This window comes from Apodemus sylvaticus, chromosome 9 (genome assembly GCF_947179515.1).
Source record: "Apodemus sylvaticus chromosome 9, mApoSyl1.1, whole genome shotgun sequence".
Lineage (NCBI taxonomy): Eukaryota > Metazoa > Chordata > Mammalia > Rodentia > Muridae > Apodemus > Apodemus sylvaticus.
This window is the reverse complement of record NC_067480.1, coordinates 96,168,913-96,188,516: the sequence shown is the minus strand read 5'-3', so window position 1 is coordinate 96,188,516 and position 19,604 is coordinate 96,168,913. Positions and strand designations below refer to the sequence as shown.

At 40.0% G+C, this 19,604-nt stretch overlaps 1 pseudogene; it reads left to right on the top strand.

Annotated features, from left to right (window-relative positions):
* Window positions 1-2,520: 2,520 nt before the first annotated feature.
* On the top strand, window positions 2,521-7,457 carry LOC127691983 (uncharacterized; annotated as a pseudogene).
* Window positions 7,458-19,604: the final 12,147 nt, after the last annotated feature.

Sequence of the window (19,604 nt, the reverse complement as noted above, 5' to 3'; positions counted from 1 at the left end):
GACCTAATACCAATACTCCTCAAACTATTCCCCAAATCAAAAACAGAATGAACAGAATCTATTTTCTTCTGTCAACTCAAAGTCATGCTAATACCCTAAACCACACAAAGACCCCCAAAAGAAAGAAAGTTTCAGACCATTTTCACTTATGATTATCAGTGCAAAAATACTCAATAAAAATTTCACAAACCAAGAAAATATCAAAACCATTATTTGCTAACATTAAAACCATTATTCACCATGATCAAGTAGGCTTCATCCAAGGGATGCAGGCATGGTTCAATAAAAGGAAATCCATCAATGTAATCCACTATATAAGCAAACTCAAATTAAAAATCATATGATCATCTCATTAGATACTTAAAAGGCCTTTGACAAAATAGAACACTACTTCATGTAAAGTCTTAGAGAAATCAGGAATTCAAGGCAATTAAAATTAAAGCAATATACAGCAAACTGACATCAAATTAAATGGAGAAAAACTTGAAACAATCCTACTAAAATCAGGGACAAGACTAGACTGTGCACTCTACTCCTAAGATCAATAAGTCAGCCAATAGCTGATGCTGGTGAGGATGCGGAGAAAAAAAATTCCTAAATTGCTGGTGGGATTACAACTTGGTACAGCTAATTTTGATACCAATCTTCTGGGTTGTCAGAAAACTGGAAAAAATTCTACCAGAAGACCCAGGAATACCAGTCCTGGGTACATACCCAAATGATGCTCCCCCATATCATAGGGGCACATGTTCCACTATCTTCATAGCAGCCTTATTTATAATAGCCAGAAGCTGGAAACAGCCCTGATGCCCCTCAATGGATAGAATGGATACATAAAATGTGATACATTTACACAATGAAATACTACTAAGCTATTAAAAAAGAGAACATCATGAATTTTGCAGCTAAATGGATGGAACTAGAAAATAACATTCTGAGTTAGGTAACACAGATGGAAAAGAACATGTTATGTCCTCACTGATAAGTCCATATTAGACAAGAAAAAAAAAAAAACTCAGAATACCCAGGATTCAACTCACAGAACAAAGGAAGACTAACAAAAAGGAAGACCAAATTGTGCATCCTTGAATTCTACATAGAAGGAGGACTAAAATAATCAGGGGAGGTAGAGGGAGAAAGGGATCCGAGTGTGAGAGAGAAGGGGGAACTATACAAAAGTGGTGGCAGGATCAGGTATGGGGAAAAGAGGAAAGAAGGCCAGAGGGCCAGCAGAATGAATCAAAATATTCAACCTTGTAGTGTGTAGAATAGGGGAACCACAAGAAAATCCCAAACATAAGAGATGTGAGAAGTTCCCAGGAATTCTCTAATGAGAATGACAGTAGCTGAAATGACTGACAGCAGGTTGATAGAAACTGAAGAGACCACAACCAGCAGACAGATATGGCCACCAGTTAAGGCCACCCACCTATCTCAAAAATTTTAACCCAGAATTTTTCCTGTCTAAAGGAAACACAGGGACAAAAATGGAGAACAGAGTAAAGGAAAGGCCATCCAGAAACCACCTAACCTTGGGATCCATCCCATCTGCTCACACCAAACCTCTACATTATTCCTAATGCTAAGAAGTTCTTACAGACACTAGTCTGGTCTGACAGTACTCTTAGAGGCTCTACCAGCATCTACGACAGATGCAGATACACCGAACCTTTAGGGACTCAAGTGGAAGATATAGGGATTGAAGATGCTTAAGGGATTGCAAACCCATAGGAAGAAGAGCAGTATCAACTAACTGGACCCCTCAGAGCTCCCAGGGACTAAGCTACCAACCAAAGAGCACACATAGGCTAGTCCCTTGCGTCTGCTACATATGTAGCAGAGGACTGCCACATCTGGCCTCAGTGGGAGGATATGTACTTGGTTCTTAGGGACCCGATGCCCCAGAGAATGGAAATGCTACAGTGGTGAGTGGTAGAGTGAGAGAGTACAACAGGTGGTTGTACTCTCTTAGAGGCAAACAGGTGGTTATGGAGTGGGGCTTTAATTGAGGTCAGATAGAGAAGGTAGACATTTGAAGTGTAAATAAATAAAACAACTAATAAAAATAATTTACTGGAAAAAGATAAGCTATGATCTCAGAATGAAGAAACCTGTATGTGCAGTCAGAAGCCAAAGAGTAATAATCCCTAAGAAACAACCCAAGTTCCATAAAGAAGCCCACTTTATTAAGAGGCTTCCCAAGGAGGATATTTGACCTGATGAACTCAAGCAGACAGAGGACAGAAGAGTTCTGGGGCTTAGGCAGACAAACAATACAAGAACAGAGATCTTTCTTTGACTGTCTCAGCAGCAGGATTTGGAAGGAGGGAATAGAGAAAGCCAGGAGGTGGGTGGGCTCCTGCAGTGGAGGCTGGGAAGGGCCTGTTGACCCTCCCTCCTGCAAGCAGTCCTTTGTGATGAGGAGGCCTCAGTTGTGTGATGTGCCCTGAGCCCTCCTTGACAAGTCAGGTGCTGCACTCCAGGACTCAGTGGCCTGTGAGCTACACTGCAATTCAGAAGATGGAGAATTTTTTCCTTCTGATGAATAGCGTTATTAACTTGTGGAATATCCCAAGCTCCATGTCCTTATTAGTGGACATGGGCTTTGCAATAATGTACGGAGTGGGGCTCTTTTACCTACTAATCCCATTCTTGAAGGAATATCCAGACTCACCACCACCTGGGAGCAAAAAGAACATCCCAAAGGTGAGGAAAGCTTGGCTGACATACAATAGAGCAGCAGTCCAAGATTCTATCTCTCACATTCCCAAGAAAGACAGGTGTAGTGAAAAAAAAATTGGATTTTTTTTAAAGCAGAAATATAAGAATATCATTTATTTTAATCTCAAGTGTAGGATATTGGATTTTTTCTGATTGTGCACAGTAGTTGACTATGATTTGCCTCATGCTGAGGCAGGGGTATGATTCTGCCAGCAGCAGTTTCTGTGTTTGTGTGATATTTGGAATTCTGGGGACTTTTCAGAGGGTAGATAAATGCTAGGGCCTTGATAGGCATGATGGTTTGCTGGTTGTTGGTTGTTTGCTATCATTTTGTGGTATTCGTGGTTTGTTAAGTATATGTGTGAAAAGAAGATAGAAGAAGAAGGAATTGGCATCCTGAAGGTCAAGATTAAGCATACCCCAAGGGAACCAACACCCCTAACTATAGGAAATAGTCTAACAATAGCATCTACCCATTTCCCCTCCACCCTTTTTTCATCTCTCATCTAGTGTTAGTGGATTGAAAAGGTGGAAGAAAGGGGGTGGGGAAGGGTGAAAGAAAGAAGAACCTAAAGTCTAGCTATAGACAGGTGAGTAGAAATCTCCAGGAGCAGCAGCAGCACATCAGTCTGCTGTCCGCAGGGCAGAGGTGAGAGGCCTGAGCTGTGTGCCTGAAGCTCTCAGACCATATGTACAGGGCGGCAGAGAGGCCACTAAGAATGACTCCATGGACAGACTGCATTTCTGAGTTGGTGGGGACACAGGACAAGCTCTGAGAAAGGTCATCTGCCCTCTACTCAGGCACTTGCTTTTGTTTGTATTGAGCTGATGTGAAGCAGGTGATAGACCAAGGCCCTCAGATCAGGGCTTGGGTCTGCTCTGGTCTCGGGCAGCAGACATCACCTGACAGTCTCCAGGCAGCTAGGGATCTCAGCCTTGGGCAGGATCCTGTCTGAGGGATCCTGTCTGAGGAACACTGACTGAGGGCAGCCATGTTAAGTGTGACATAGACAGTCTTTTTCTGCAGTTTTCCTAACAAGGCCAAAAGGAATGTGCTTATGCACAATATGAATGAGTCAATCATAGATACGAGAGAGCTCTCTGAGAAATGTGGATTTCATGTTATCCATGAGCACACAGAGCAGGCAGCTTCTCTACCAGAGAGAAGAAGGAACCCCAGCTCATTTGTATTGTTTCTAACTGGCAGGTGGTGAAGAGGGCACAGAGCAAGGGCAGAAAGAAAACTGCTACTGTGAAAGCTTGCAGAAAGAGCCAAAAGAATGCACAGGATACCCAGAATGCATCACGACCTACCTACCGAAAGGCCCATCCATCATCCTTTACTAGACTCCTTTCCCCGCCCTTTTTGGTACTCTAAGGAGAAACTGAATCAGCTTTCCCTCCTGCAGCTGTTTTCTTACCTCAAGGTCATAGAGAACCTTATATGACAGAAATTGAACCAACTTTTATGTGACATATCCTCTGTGCTCTCTGAGGCAGTTGTCGCTACTGCCTGGTTCTCCAAGAAATCCTCCCCAGGAGGACATAAATGTGAGAGGTATAATGATCCAAGTGACACTAACCAAACTTTATCTGTGTCTAAAGAATCTCCACAGCTTTTCCAGGACCAGCACTCGCCCCACCAACATGTGACACAGAGCCTAGTAGGCCTGATAGGGATCCAGGAACCAGAAAACCTCCAAAGCTCTACACCAAACCAAAGACATTCTTCATTCCAGAGAAGAGTCCATAGAAGAGAACGAGAATGTCCTGCCACTGAGATAGGGATACAGACATCCCCTTCAAATGTAAATGAGCCCTGGCAACACAGACTAAATTGGAACGACATCACAGGCTATGATGTACAAAATGTCAAACAGCCATTAGCCAGCCCACTGACAACTTTTCTGGGGACTGTCTTCCCTATAAAGCTATCACGTCAGCCTCCATTTGTCCTGAGCATTCTGAAATGATCCACCATTACAAGGACCCACAGCATGAAAAGAGGCAATTAATGTGGGAGAATACAAAGGTACCCATGTCAGAGTCTGTCCATCTGGGGAACTTATAAAGCTTCAGGAAGATTACCAACCAAAGGGTGGTGGTTATTGCAAGGACTAGCCTGAACTTAACCAGCCTGCCCAGCCCTCCATCCTCAATTCCAAACACGACAAGTGCAGCCAGATGATGGGTTCTGTGCCAACAGTGGTTCCCTTAAAGAGCACCAGGGCTACTTCTGACATATTTAACAGGGTTGGAGACAAAAATCTGCCTTGTACTTCAAGCAGCACCCCTGGGAAGGGTCTGGAGCCCAGGAACCCTGCACTGAAGACAGATAAGCTGCTCTCTATAAACACCAGCAATGATCTTTCCTTCATTGACCCAAATACAAAAATGAAGCTGGAAGCAAGCATCACACAGCTTCCTGTGAAACACGGAAGGAGATTTCCCTGTGATTGCAAGGCTGAATTTTATTCCAAGACTGCAATGATCCTGGAAAAATTGCATCACCAAGATCCAGGAGGGAAAACGGTAGAAACTGTACCATCTGCCAGGTTGATACACTGTTTGAACACTCGCTTCAAGATTTTCAGGAAACCCAAAGAACCCCTCCACCTGCTGCCAGCCTTGGGCATACAAGGTCCCATCCAGATCAATGGCTAAGAAACAAGTATGTTCAACCCAATACTTCCTGCTTGCAGGTAAAACACCAGCAGAGGAAGACTATCCAAGCAACTGTGAAAGGAATCCTGCAGTCAAATACCAGACAAGGAATGGCCAAGCATGCACCCTGGAAGCAGTCTCAGGATGCAGCTTCAGGAAATCCTCACTTGATTGCAACAACTCTCAGCCCTGAAGACAGGTTCTCAGCCTCTATGGTCAAACAAACCAACATATTGAAGGTAAAAGAAGAGCTACCTCATGCATGGAGGGTGAGTGTGGGATATAGTGAGATTCCCAAGGGGCAAGCCATCAATATCACTCTCAAGGGTTTTGAGTCTGTAGACCATCTCCAAACACTTCCTACTCAAAACTCAGGGGACATTAAAATAGCTGGAGACAGAGTGGCTCATTCAAAAAGCTCATTGAAGAACATCACCAGAAATGATGTGCAATTTGAAAACATCAGCACAAAATGCAAGGGACAGGGAGATTCTTTGAGGAATGAAAGCCCTCTATCAGCTATGGACCTATAAGAGGAAGTAGATAGGGAAAATCTCATCTACAGTACAGCAGTTGAGCTACAATACTGCATAAATTCTCTGCTCCAGAACCTGGAGGATAATGAAGACAAGCCATCAAAACTCACCATAGATCCTGTGACAAGAGTATAAAAGGGAATCGACATTCCACTTGGATAACTCCACCTATACTTCTGAGGGTCTCTATGACCCAAAACATTGCAAACCAGCAAAAAGAATGAGCAGTAGCCACACCTGTCCTGAGAGGCACAACCACCCTTTCACGTTCAGTAGAATTGGAGCAAAGTGTGGTCAGGCATTGATGCCCAGAGCTTATGTGAACAACATCTGAACAAAGCAAAGGGAAGATTTGACTTTGACCAGTACGCCACTCCCATGGGGAATGACCATCCAAGTTGTTACAAGGAATTTGGAGAAAAGCAGGAGTCAGGTATTGCTGACCAGAAAGCTGGTGACCTAGGTCAACATAAATCAAAAATTGGGATGGGAGGCTCTCCACATCGAAGCCCCAAGAGTTACAATAATTCATTCATATTCACAGAAATTAGAGGCAAACAAGACCCAGAGACTGGGTATAAAGCCTCTGAACCCCATCAAAATACAAAGAAAAGGAATGGGCCATCGTCACCCTCTGAGTCCCAAAGAGAACCATCCAGTCAAGGACAGGGGAAATGAAGGCCAGGAGCCACAGCTGTTGCTGCCTGGGAAGTCTCTGACCAAGATAAAATTAGAACAAAGAGTGGAAAGGAGTGTTCTCCACATAGAAGCCCCGAGATGCATAACCATTCTCCGAGATACACAGAAATCAGAGACAAATCACAGCCCAGTGTTAATGCCCAGCAAGCCTGTGACCATCATCTGCACATTCTGAATAGAATAACTTTTGACAACCTCCTCACTCCCAAGGGAAAGAATCATGCATGTCGTCACAGGGTAACTGGAGACAAGCAGCAGTTAGAGCTTGCTGACCGGAAAGCCTGTGACTCTGGTCAAAGTACAAGGAGTAGAATGGGATCCTGTCCACATGGAAACTCCAAGTGGCACAACCTTCCATTCAGATACAGAGAGATTGGAGAAAAAGCACCACTGGCTGCTAATGCCCAGAGAACCTGTGACCAACATCCACACAGTGTGAAAGGAAGAGGCTTTGAACACCTCCCCAGTCCCGAGAGGAACCGCAATCCTCACAGTTCCAAAGTAGTTGGAGACGAGCAGCAGTCACGTCTTGCTCACCAGAAAGCCTATGATGCAGGACAAATTAAAAAAAAGAGTGGAATGGCTAGCTGTCCATACAGATGTCCAGATGGGTACAACTTTTCATTCCAACATGGATTAATTGAAAACAAACAACAGCCAGGCTTTGTCTTTAGAATCTGTGAGCAACATCAAAGTACAAAAGAAGGAAAACACCAAACTATGAGTCCAAAAGTGAACCATTCTGTCAAGCACAGGGCACATGGAGGCTAGGACCAATAGGGCCTCCCTGCCTAGAGAGCCTCTAACCTGAGGCAGACCTTACCAGCAAAGGCCTAAGAACTGGTACCACCTGCCCAACCATTGTTTCCCCTATGGTTTCTTGATAATAATTGTTAGCCGTTTCCCTGAAATACTTACAATATTTCACCTACAATAAATACTTACAAAAATGCAGAGAAAATGGAACCCTTATTCACTCTGTTGGGAAGGTACCTGGTGCAGTATTTTTGCAAAACACCTTTTGTATGATAACAACATTAAATCCTTAAATAAATAAATTGAAGAAGACCTCAGAAGATGGAAAGATCTCCCATGGTCATGGATTGGCAGGATTAATATGTTAACAATGGCGATCTTACCAAAAGCAATCTACACATTCAAAGCAATCTCCAACAAAATCCCAACTCAACCCTTCATAGGTTTAGAAAGAGCAATTCTCAAATTCATTTTGAATTAAAAAAACAAAACAAACAACCCAAAAACTCCAAGGATAGCAAAAACTGTTCTCAAGAATAGAAAATCTTTTGGTGGAATCACCATCCATAACTTCAAACTGTACTACAAAGCAATAGAGATTAAAAAAAGAAACTGCATGGTATCGGTGCAGAGACAGGCAGTAAGATTCATGGAATAGAATTGAAGAACCAGAAATGAACCCACCTATGGCCACTTTTTTTCTATATTCTATGTTACATTCCAGATGATTTTCTCTTTCCCAGTTCTACCCTCCCCATAGGTTGGGAAAAAAATCTTTACAAACCCTACATCTGGTAGAGGGCTAACATCCAAAATATAAAAAGTACTCCAGAAGATTAGGTACACAGAACCAAATAACCCTATTAAAAATTTGAGTATAGACCTAAGTAAACAATGTTCAGCAAAGGAGTCTCAATTGGTTGAGGAACACTTAAAGAAATGTTCCTTTCATACCATGACTTTGGGTATGTTGTAACCTCGTTTTCATTGAGTTCTAAAAAGTCTTTAATTGCTTTCCTTATTTCTTTCCTGGCCAAGTTATCATTGAGCAAATCATTGTTCAGCTTCCATGTTTATGTGGGATTTCTTTTTACTTTTTTCTTTTCTTTTCTTTTTTTTTTTTTTTTTGTTATTGAAGTCCAGCTCCCTGGGTATGTATTTAAAAAAAAAAATCTGGTAATTCTATATTTTCACGTCAAATCTTGCCCCTTTCCTTGATCCCCCCACCCCCAAAATACCTGAAGCAATCTCCCCTTCCCCAATCAACCCACCCCCACTTCTCTATACTGGTATTCCTCTACAATATTGTATCAAGTCTTTCCAGGACTATGGGCCTCTCCCACATTTGGTGTACAAGAACATCCTTTGCTCCCTATGTGTCTGGGTGCTGCTTAACTCCAAGTGTACTCTTTGGTTGATTGTTCTGTCACTGGAAGATCTGGGAGTACTTAGTGATTTATATTTTTGTTCCTTCTGTGGCACTGGAAACCTCTTCAGCTCCTTGGATCCTTTATCTCATCCGTTTGAGACACTGTGCTCAGTTCATTGGCTGGCTGAGAGTTTCCCACTCTGTATTTGTCAAGCACCAGCAGAGTCTCCCAAGGGACAGCTATATCCAGCTCCTGTCAACAAGCACTTGTGGGAATCTACACTAGTGTCTGGGTTTTGTAATTGTATATGTGATGGATTCCTAAGTGGGGGAGTATCTGAATGGCCTTTCCTTAAGACTCTGCTCCAAAATTTGTCTCTATATCTCCTTCTCTGGGTATTCCGTTCCTCATTCTAAGAAGAACTAGAGTATCCATACTTTGTTCTTCCTCCTTCTTGGGCATCATGTCATATGTGAATTGTATCTTGTGTATTCTGGACTTCTAGGCTAATATCCATTTATCAGTGATATATCAGAACATGAGTGTTCTTTTCTGATTGGGTTACCTCACTCAGGATGATACTCTCCAGTTCTATCCATTTGTCTAAGAATTTCATGAATTCATTCTTTTCAATGGCTGAATAGTACTCCATTGTGTGTGTGTGTGTGTGTGTGTGTGTGTGTGTCTGTGTGTGTGTGTATAACATTTTCTGTATTCATTCCTCCTTTTAGGAAAATCTGAGTTCTTTCCAGCTTCTGGCTATTATAAATAAGGCTGCTGTGAACATAGTACAGCATGTATCCTTATTACATGCAGGAGAATCCTCTTGTTCCTCCTGTAATATTATGCCCAGTTTTCTGGGGAACTGCTAGACTGATTGAGTGGTTTTACCGGCTTGCAATCAGACAAGAATTGGAGGAGTATTCCTCTATCTCCACAACCTCCCAAGCAACTGCTCTCTCCTGAGTTTTGATCTAAGCCATTCTGACTGGTGTGAGGTGAAATCTCAGGGTTGTTTAGATTTCATTTCCCTGTTGTCTAAGGATGTTGAAGAGTTCTTTAGGAGCTTCTCAGCCATTTGATATTCTTCTGGTGAAAATTCTCTGTACCCCCTTTTTAATAGTGTTATTTGGTTCTCTGGGGTCTAACTTCTTGAGTTCATTGTATGTATTGGATATTAACCCTCTGTTGGATGAAGGGTTGGTAAAGATCTTTTCTCAATTTGCTGGTTGCCATTTTGTCCTATTGAGAGTATCCTTCACTTTATAGAAACTTTGTAATTTTATGAGGTCCCATTTGTCAATTCTTGATCTTAGAGCATAGGCTATTGGGTTTCTGTTCAGGAAATATTCCACTGTGGTGCCTCTCTGTTATCCAGGTTTTTTTTCCCACTTTTAGTTGCAGTGTGTCTGGCATTTATGTGGAAATCCTTGACCAATTTGGACTTGAGCTTAGTACAAGGGCATAAGAATAGAACTATTTGCATTCTTCTGTATGCTAGCCACCAGTTGAGCCAGCACCATTTGTTGAAAAGGCTATTTTCCACTGGGTGAAATTAGCTCCATTGTCAAAGATCAAGTGTCCATAGGTTTGTGGGTTCATTTCTGGGTCTTCAATTCTATTCCATTGATCTACCTGCCTGTCACTGTACCAATACCATGCAGTTTTGAGCACTATTGCTCTGTAGTACTGCTTGAGGTCTGGGATACTGATTGCCCAGAAGTTCTGTTTCTGTTGAGAATAATCTTAGCTATCCTGGATTTTTTTTGTTATTCCAGATGAATTTGTGAATTGTTCTTTCTAGCTCTATAAAGAATTGACTTGGGATTTTGATGGGGATTGCATTGAATTTGTGTAGTACTTTTGGTAAGATGGCCATTTTTCATTGTATTAATCCTGCCAATCCAAGAGCATAGGAAATCATTGCATCTTCTGAAGTCTTCTGTAGTTTCTTTCTTCAGAGACTAGAAGTTCTTGTCATACAGATCTTTCACTTGTTTGGTTAGAGTCACCCCCAGATATTTTATATTGTTTGTGACTATTTTGAATGGAGTTGTTTGCCCAGTTTCTTTCTCAGCCTGTTTATTCTTGGAATATAGGAAGGCTACTGATTTGCTTGAGTTAATTTTTTATCCTGCCAGATTGCTGAAGTTGTTTATCATCTGTAGGAGTTCTCTAATGGAGTTTTTTGGTTCACTTAAGTATACTATCATATCATCTGCAAATAGTGATAACTTGACTTCCTACTTTCCTATTCATATTCCTTTGACCTCCTTTCATTGTCTAATTGCTCTAGCTAGAAATTCAAGTACATTATTGAATATATATGGAGAGAGAGAGAGAAGCCTTTTCTGGTCCCTGACTTTAGTAGGAATGCTTCAAGTTTCTCTCCATTTATTTTGATGCTGGCTACTGGATTACTGTATATTGCTTTTATTATGTTTAGATATGAGCCTTGGATTCTGATCTTTCTGAAAATTTAAGCATGAAAGGATGCTGAAATTTGTCAAATGCTTTTTTAGCATCTAATGAAATGACAATGAGTTTTTTTTTCTTTGAGTTAATGTAGTGGATTACATTGATGGATTTCTGTATATTGAACCATCCCTGCATCCCTGGGATGAAGCCTACTTGCTTCTGGTGAATGATAGTTTTGATGTGTTCTTGATTTCAATTGGCAAGAACTTTATTTTTGAATAAATATTCATAAGGGAAATTGGCCTGAAGTGCTCTATCTTTGTTGGATCTTTTTATGGCTTGGGTATCAGAACAATTGTGGCTTCTTAGAATGAGTTGGGTAGTTTTCCATCTGTTTCTATTTTGTGGAATAGTTTGAAGAGTATTGGTGTTAGGTCTTCTTTGAAGGTTTGATAGAATTCTGCACGGAAACCATCTGAGCCTGTGCTTTTATTGGTTAGAAGACCTTCAATGACCACTTAAATTTCTTTAGGTGTTATGGGACTGTTTAAATGGTCTATTCGATCCTGATGTAATTTAGGTATTTGGTATCTTTCTAGGAAATTGTTCATTTCCTCCAGATTCTCCAGTTGTGTTGAATATAGGCTTTTGTACTAGGATCTGATGATTTTTTTCAATTTCCTCAGTTTCTGTTATTTCTTCTCCCTTTTTCTTTCTGATTTTGTTAAGTTGGATACTGTCTCTGTGTCCTCTGGTTAGTCTGGCTTAAGGTTTGTCTAACTTGTTTATTTTCTCAAGTAATCAGCTCCTAGTTTTGTTGATTGTATAGTTCTTCTTGTTTCAACTTGGTTGATTTCAGCCCTGAGTTTGATGATTTCCTACCTTCTACTCTCTTGGGTGTATTAGCTTTTTTCTGTTCCAGAGCTTTCAGGTGTGCTGTTCAGCTGCTAGTGTATGCTCTCTCCAGCTTCTTTTTGGAGGCATCCAGGGCTATGAGTTTTCCTCTTAGCACTGCTTTCATTGTGTCTCATAGATTTGGGTATGTTGTGCTTTTAATTTTATTAAATTCTAAAAAGGTTTTGATTTCTTTCCTTATTTCTTCCTTGACCAAGGTACAGATGAATAGAGCATTGTTCAGCTTCCATGTGTATGTGAGCTTTCTGCTGTTTTTGTTGCTATTGAAGACCACCCTTACTCCATTGTACAGAGCCATATTGTGGTGTCATGCCACTTGGTAGGGACTCCACATTGATCAAGATGAATGTCCTCTCCCAGACTTTGTTGAGCAGGGATTCATGTGCTATTCAGGATCATATTCCTCCTAGGGTGGAGCACTCAGGGTGAAGGTGAAGTTCATTCTTCCTCCAGATCACCCACCCAGCTGCCTGAGCAGTAGAGTCAAGAACTGCCAGAAGACTTCCCAGGAATTCAGCCCGGAGTCTGGGGGGAGGGACTTGAGCAAACTGTAAAATGGTTTGACATCCATTAAAGTTTGGGCCTCAGTTGGTAGACTATTATCCTGGCTCTAGTCCTTTTCCCTGCTACTACCATCCATTCTTCAGCTAATCCTCCAGGAACCTAGTTTGCAGTTGTTACAGAATGCAACACTCCATAGTGATCTGAGAGGTGGCATGGGATTAGTTTGATCTTATATCTGTTGAGGTCCCTTTGGTTTCCTGGTCAGTTTTGAAGAAGGTACCTTGAGGTTCTGAGAAGAGGGTAAATCCTTTTGATTTAGGATGGAATGCTCTCTCTCTCTATATATATATCTGTTAAATCCATTTGGTACAAAACTTGAATTACTTTCACCTTGTCTCTTTTTAATTTGTGCTTCCCTGATCTGTCCATTGAGGATGGTAGAGTGCCGAAGTCACCCACAATTATTGTTTGAGTTGCAAGGTGTGCTTTGAGCTTTAATAAAGAATTTTTACAAAAGGGGTGCTTTTGTGTTTGGAGAATTGTTCAGAATTGACAGTTCTTGGTGGATTTTTCCTTTGTTTAGTATAAAGTGTCCTTTAACATCTTTTTTTGGTGACCTTTGTTTGAAAGGCAATTTTATCTAAATTTATAATGGTTACTCCAACTTCTTTCCTGGGGCTATTTGCTTGGAAATTTGTTTTCCAGCCTTTTAATCTGACGTAGTGTTTGTCTTTGACACTGAGGTGTATTTCCTGTATGCAACAAAATGCTGGGTCCTGTTTAAGTATCCTGTCCATTAGTCTATGTCTTTTTATTGGAGAATTGATTCCATTGATGTTAAGAGATAATTAATGAATTAGTGATTGTCGCTTCCTGTCATTTTTGATGCTATTTTTATGTTTGAGTTAACTTCTTTTGGGTTTGTTGAAAAAAAGATTACTGTCTTGCTTTTTCTATGGTGTAGTTTCCCTCCTTGTGTTGGTGTTTTCCATCTATAATTCATCCATTGTAGGGCTGGATTGTGGGCAGATGTTTTGAAAATTTGGTTTTAGCATGGAATATCTTGGTTTCCTCATCTATGAAACATCTATGATTGAAAGTTTTTCTGGGTATAGTAGTGTGGGTTGGCATTTGTGTTCTCTTAGAGTCTGTATGAGCTCTGCCCAGGATTTTCTAGCTTTCCTGGTCTCTGTTGAGAAGTCTGGTGTAATTCTGATAGGTCTAGCCTTTTTCTCTTACCACTTTTAATATCCTTTCTTTGTTTAATACATTTGATGTTTTGTTTATTGTGTGACAGGAATTTTTTCAAATGATATTCAGCAACTAATGAAATGACCATGTGGTTGTTTTCTTTGACTTTATGTAGTGGATTTCATTGATGGATTTCTGCATATTGAACCATCCCTGCATCCCTGGGATTAATTCTTTTGTTGTGTCCTTGGATTAGGTTGGCAAGAATTTTATTGAGTATTTTTGCATAGATATTCATAAGGGAAATTGGCCTGAAGTTCTCTTTCTTTGTTGGAGCTTTGTGTGGCTTTGGTATCAGCATAATTGTGGCTTCTTAGAATGAGTTGGGTAGTGTTTCTTCTGTTTCTATTTTGTGGAATAGTTTGAAGAGTATTGGTATTAAGTTGTCTTTGAAGGTCTGATAGAATTCTGCACTAAAACCATCTGGTCCTGTGCTTTTTTTGGTTGGGAGACTTTCTATGACCCCTCCTCTATCTATAGGGGTTATGGGACTGTTTAGATGATCTATTTGCTCCTGACTTAATTTTGGTATTTTGTATTTGTCTAAGGAATTGTCAATTTCCTCCTGATTCTCCAGTTGTGGTGAGCATTGGTTTTTGTAGTAGGATCTGATGAATTTTGAATTTCCTCACTTTCTGTTATATCTCCCTTTTCATTTCTAACTTTGTTAATTTGGATACTGTCTCCATGCCCTTTGGATAGTCTGGTTAAGGGTTCTTACAACTTGTTGATTTTTTCAAAGAACCAGTTCCTGGTATTGTTGATTCTTTGTGTGGTTCTCTTTGTTTCTACTTGATTGATTTCAGCGCTGAGTTTGATGAGTTCCTGTCTTCTTCTCCTCCTGGGTGAATTAGCTTCTTTTTATACCAGGCTTTCAGTTGTGCCATTAAACTTCTAGTGTGTGCTCTGTCCAGTTTCATTTTGGAGGCACTCAGGGCTATGAGTTTTCCTCTTAGTACTGCTTTCATTGTGTCCCATAGATTTGAGTATGTTGTGTCTTCATTTTTGTTAAATTCTAAAATGTCTTTGATTTCTTTCTTCATTTCTTTCTTGACCAAGGTATCACTGTGTAGAGTATTGTACAGTTTCCATGTGTATGTGGGCTTTCTGTTGTTTTTGTTGCTATTGAAAACCACATTTCCTCCATAGTGATCTGATAGAGGCATGGGATTATTTTGATCTTATATTTGTTGAGGTCTGTATAGTGACCAATTATATGTTCGATTTTTGAGAAGGTATCATGAGGTGCTGAGAAACAGGTATATTCTTTTGCTTTAGTATGAAATGTTCTATATATATTTGATAAATCCAACTGGTCTAAAGCTTCAATTAGGTTCACTGTGTCCCTGTTTAGTTTCTGTTTTCCTGATCAGTCCATTGAGGAGAGTGATGTGTTGAAGTCACCCACAATTATTGTGTTAGGTGTAATGTTTGCTTTGAGCTTTAGTAAACTTTCTTTTATGAATGAGGGTGTCCTTGCATCTGGAGCATAGATGTTCAGAATTGAGAGTTGTTCTTGGTGGATTTTTCCTTGGACCAGCAAGAAGTGTCCAAGGAAAGAAGTGTCTTTTTTGATGACTTTAGGTTGAAAGTCAATTTTATCTGATATTAAAATGGCTACTCTGGCTCATTTCCTGAGACCATTTGCTTGTAAAATTTTCTTCCAGCATTTTACTATAAGGTAGTTTTTGTCTTTGACACTGAGGTGTGTTTCCTGTATGTAGCAAAATGTAGGGTCCTGTTTCCTTATCCAGTCTGTTATTATCATTTTATTGGGGAATTGAGTCCATTGATTTTAAGAGATATTAAGGAATAGTGATTATTGCTTCCTGTCATTTTTGATGTTAATTTTATATTTGAGTGGTATCTTCTTTTGGGTTTAATGAAAGAAGGTTACTATCTTGCTTTTTCCAGGGTATAGTTTCTCTCGTTATATTGGTGTTGTCCCACTAATATCCTTTGTAGGCATGGGTTTCTGGAAAGTTGTGTAAGTTTGGTTTCGCCACGGAATATCTTGATTTCTCCATCTATAATGATTGAGAGTTTTGCTGGGTATAGTAATCTTGGCTGTCATTTGTGCTCTCTTAGAGTCTGCATGAGCACTGCCCAGGATCTTCTAGCTTTCAGGATCTCTAGTGAAAAGTCTGGTGTAATTCTGATAGTCTTCTTTTATATGTTACTTGGCCTTTTTCTCTTACTGATTTTATTATTCTTTCTTTGTTTAGTACATTTGTGTTTTTGATTATTATGTGACTGGAGTTATTTCTGTTCTGGTACAGTGTGTTTGGATTTCTGTAGGCTTCTTGTATATTCATGGATATCTCTCTTTAAGTAAAGGAAGTTTTCTTCCATAATTTTGTTGAAGATATTTGCTGGCCCTTTAAGTTCTAATCCTTTGCTCTCATCTATGCCTATAGTCCTTAGGTTTGGTCTTCTCATTGAGTCCTGGATTTCCTGGTAGTTTTGGGTTACAACTGTTTTGCATTTTGCATTTTCCTTGACTGTGGAGTCCATGGTTTCTATGGTATCTTTGGCATTCTTTAATCTATCTCTTGTATTCTGTTGTTGATATTTCCATCTATGGTCCCTGATTTCTTCCCAAGATTTTCTATCTCCAAAGTTGTCTCCCTTTGTGATTTCTTAGTTTTTTTCTACTTCTGCTTTTAGATCCTGGATGGTTTTGCTCAGCTCCTTCACTTGCTTGTTTGTGTTTTCCTGTAATTCTTTAAGAGATTTTTGTGTTTCTTCTTTCATGACTTCTGCCTGTCGACCAAAGTCCTCCTGTATTTCTTTAAGTGACTTTTGCATTTCCTCCTTATTGGCTTCTATCTTTTGACCCATATTCTCCTGAATTTCTTTAAATGATTTTTGTGCTTCCCATGTAAAAACTTCTAACTTTTGATCAGTTTTCTCCTGAATTTCTTTTTTTTTCTTTTTTTGTAATATTTTTTTTTATATTTTTATTTTCTATATTTTTGTTTACATTGCAAATGATTTCCTCTTTCCCGGATCCCCCCCCCCCCATATATCCCATAAACCTTCTTCTCTCCATCCCTTCTCCAATCACCTCCCTCCTTTTTCTCTGTCCTTATATTCCCTTCCCATGTTAGATCAATCCTTTCCAGGATCAGGACCCTCTCCATACGTCTTCATGGGAGTCATTTGTTATGCAATTTGTGCCTTGGGTATTCAGGGCTTCTGGGCTAATTAATACCCACTTTATCAGAGATGGCATTCCATGTGTATTCTTTTGTGATTGGGTTACCTCACATAGGATGATATTTTCCAGATCAAACCATTTGCCTAAAAATTTTGTGAATTCATTGTTTCTAATTGCTGAGTAGTATTCCATTGTGTACATATACCACATTTTCTGTATCCATTCCTCCTTTGAGGGGCATCTGGGTTCTTTCCAGCTTCTGGCTATTATAAATAAGGCTGCTATGAACATAATGGAGCATGTGTCTTTATTGCATGCCGGGGAATCCTTTGGGCATATGCCCAGGAGAGGTATAGCAGGGTCCTCTGGAAGTCTCATGTCCAGTTTTCTGAGGAACCTCCAGACTGATTTCAACAGTGGTTGTACCATCTTACAGCCCCACCAGCAGTGGAGGAGTGTTCCTCTTAATCCACATTCTCACCAACACCTGCTGTCTCCTGAGTTTTTGACCTTAGCCATTCTGACTGGTGTAAGGTGAAATCTCAGGGTTGTTTTAATCTGCATTTCCCTAATGACTAATGATTTTGAGCACTTCTTAAGGTGCCTCTCAGCCATCCGAATTTCATCAGGTGAAAACTCTTTGTTAAGATCTGTACCCCATTTTTTTTTATTTTTTTCTGTACCCCATTTTTAAATAGGGTTATTTGTTTCCCTGGGGTCTAACTTCTTGAGTTCTTTGTATATATTGGATATTAGCCCTCTATCAGATGTGGAGTTAGTGAATATCCTTTCCCAATTTGATGGTTGCCGTTTTGTCCTTTTAACAGTGTCCTTTGCCTTACAGAAACTTTGTAATTTTAAGAGGTCCCATTTGTCAATTCTTGATCTTAAAGCATAAGCTATTGGTGATCTTTTTAGGAACTTTTCCCCTGTGCCCATTAACTATATTAATCCTGCCAATCCACGAGCATGGCAGATTTTTCCATTTTCTGAGGTCTTCCTCGATTTCCTTCTTCAGAGACCTGAAGTTCTTGTCATATAGATCTTTCACTTGTTTGGTTAGAGTCACACCAAGATATTTTATATTGTTTGTGGCTATTTTGAAGGGTGTCATTTCCCTAACTTTTTTCTCAGCCTGCTTCCCCAGTTTCTTTTCTATTAGTTTCAGTGTGTCTGGTTTTACATGGAGGTCCTTGATCCACTTGGAGTGAAGTTTCCTACATGGAGATAAGAATGGATCAATGCACATTCTTCTGCTTGCTGACCTCCAATTGATCCAGCACCATTTGTTGAAAAGGCTATCTTTTTTCCACTGGATGTTTTTGGCTCCTTTGTTGAAGATCAAGTGACCATAAGTGTGTGGATTCATTTCTGGATTCTATCCCATTGGTCTACTTGTCTGTCACTGTGCCAATACCATGCAGTTTTTAACACTATTGCTCTGTAGTATTGCTTGAAGTCAGGGATACTGATTACCCCAGAATTTTTGTTGTTGAGAATAGTTTTAGCTGTTCTTATTATTCCAGATGAATTTGAGAATTGCTTTTTCTAACTCTGTGAAGAACTGAGTTGGGATTTTGATGGGGATTGCATTGAATTTGTAGATCACTTTTGGCAAGATGGCCATTTTAACTATATTAATCCTGCCAATCCACGAGCATGGCAGATTTTTCCATTTTCTGAGGTCTTCCTCGATTTCCTTCTTCAGAGACCTGAAGTTCTTGTCATATAGATCTTTCACTTGTTTGGTTAGAGTCACACCAAGATATTTCATATTGTTTGTGGCTATTTTGAAGGGTGTCATTTCCCTAACTTCTTTCTCAGCCTGCTTATCCTTTGAGTATAGGAAGGCAACTGATTTGCTTGAGTTGATTTTATAACCAGCCACTTTGCTGAAGTTGTTTATCAGCTGTAGGAGTTCTCTGGTGGAGGTTTTCAGGCTACTTAAGTAGACTATCATGTCATCTGCAAATAGTGATAATTTGACTTCTTCCTTTCCAATTTGTATCCCTTTCATCTCCTTATGTTGTTTAATTGCTCTAGCTAGAATTTCAAGTACTATATTGAAAAGATATGGAGAAAGAGGACAGCCTTGTCTAGTCCCTGATTTTAGTGGGATTTCTTCAAGTTTCTCTCCATTTATTTTGATGTTGGCTACCGGTTTGCTGTATATTGCCTTAACGATGTTTAGGTATGGGCCTTGAATTCCTGTTCTTTCCAATACTTTTAGCATGAAAGGATGCTGTATTTTGTCAAATGCTTTTTCTGCATCTAATGAGATGATCAAATGGTTTTTTTCTTTGAGTTTGTTTATGTAGTGGATAGCATTGATGGATTTCCTTATATTGAACCATCCCTGCATCCCCGGGATGAAGCCTACTTGATCATGGTGGATTATCATTTTGATGTGTTCTTGGATTCGGTTGGCAAGAATTTTATTAAGTATTTTTGCATCAATATTCATAAGAGAAAGTGGCCTGAAGTTCTCTTTCTTTGTTGGATCTTTGTGTGATTTTGGTATCAGCATAATAGTGGCTTTGAAGAAGGAGTTGGGTAGAGTTCCTTCTGTTTCTATTTTGTGGAATAGTTTGAAGAGTATTGGTGTTAGGT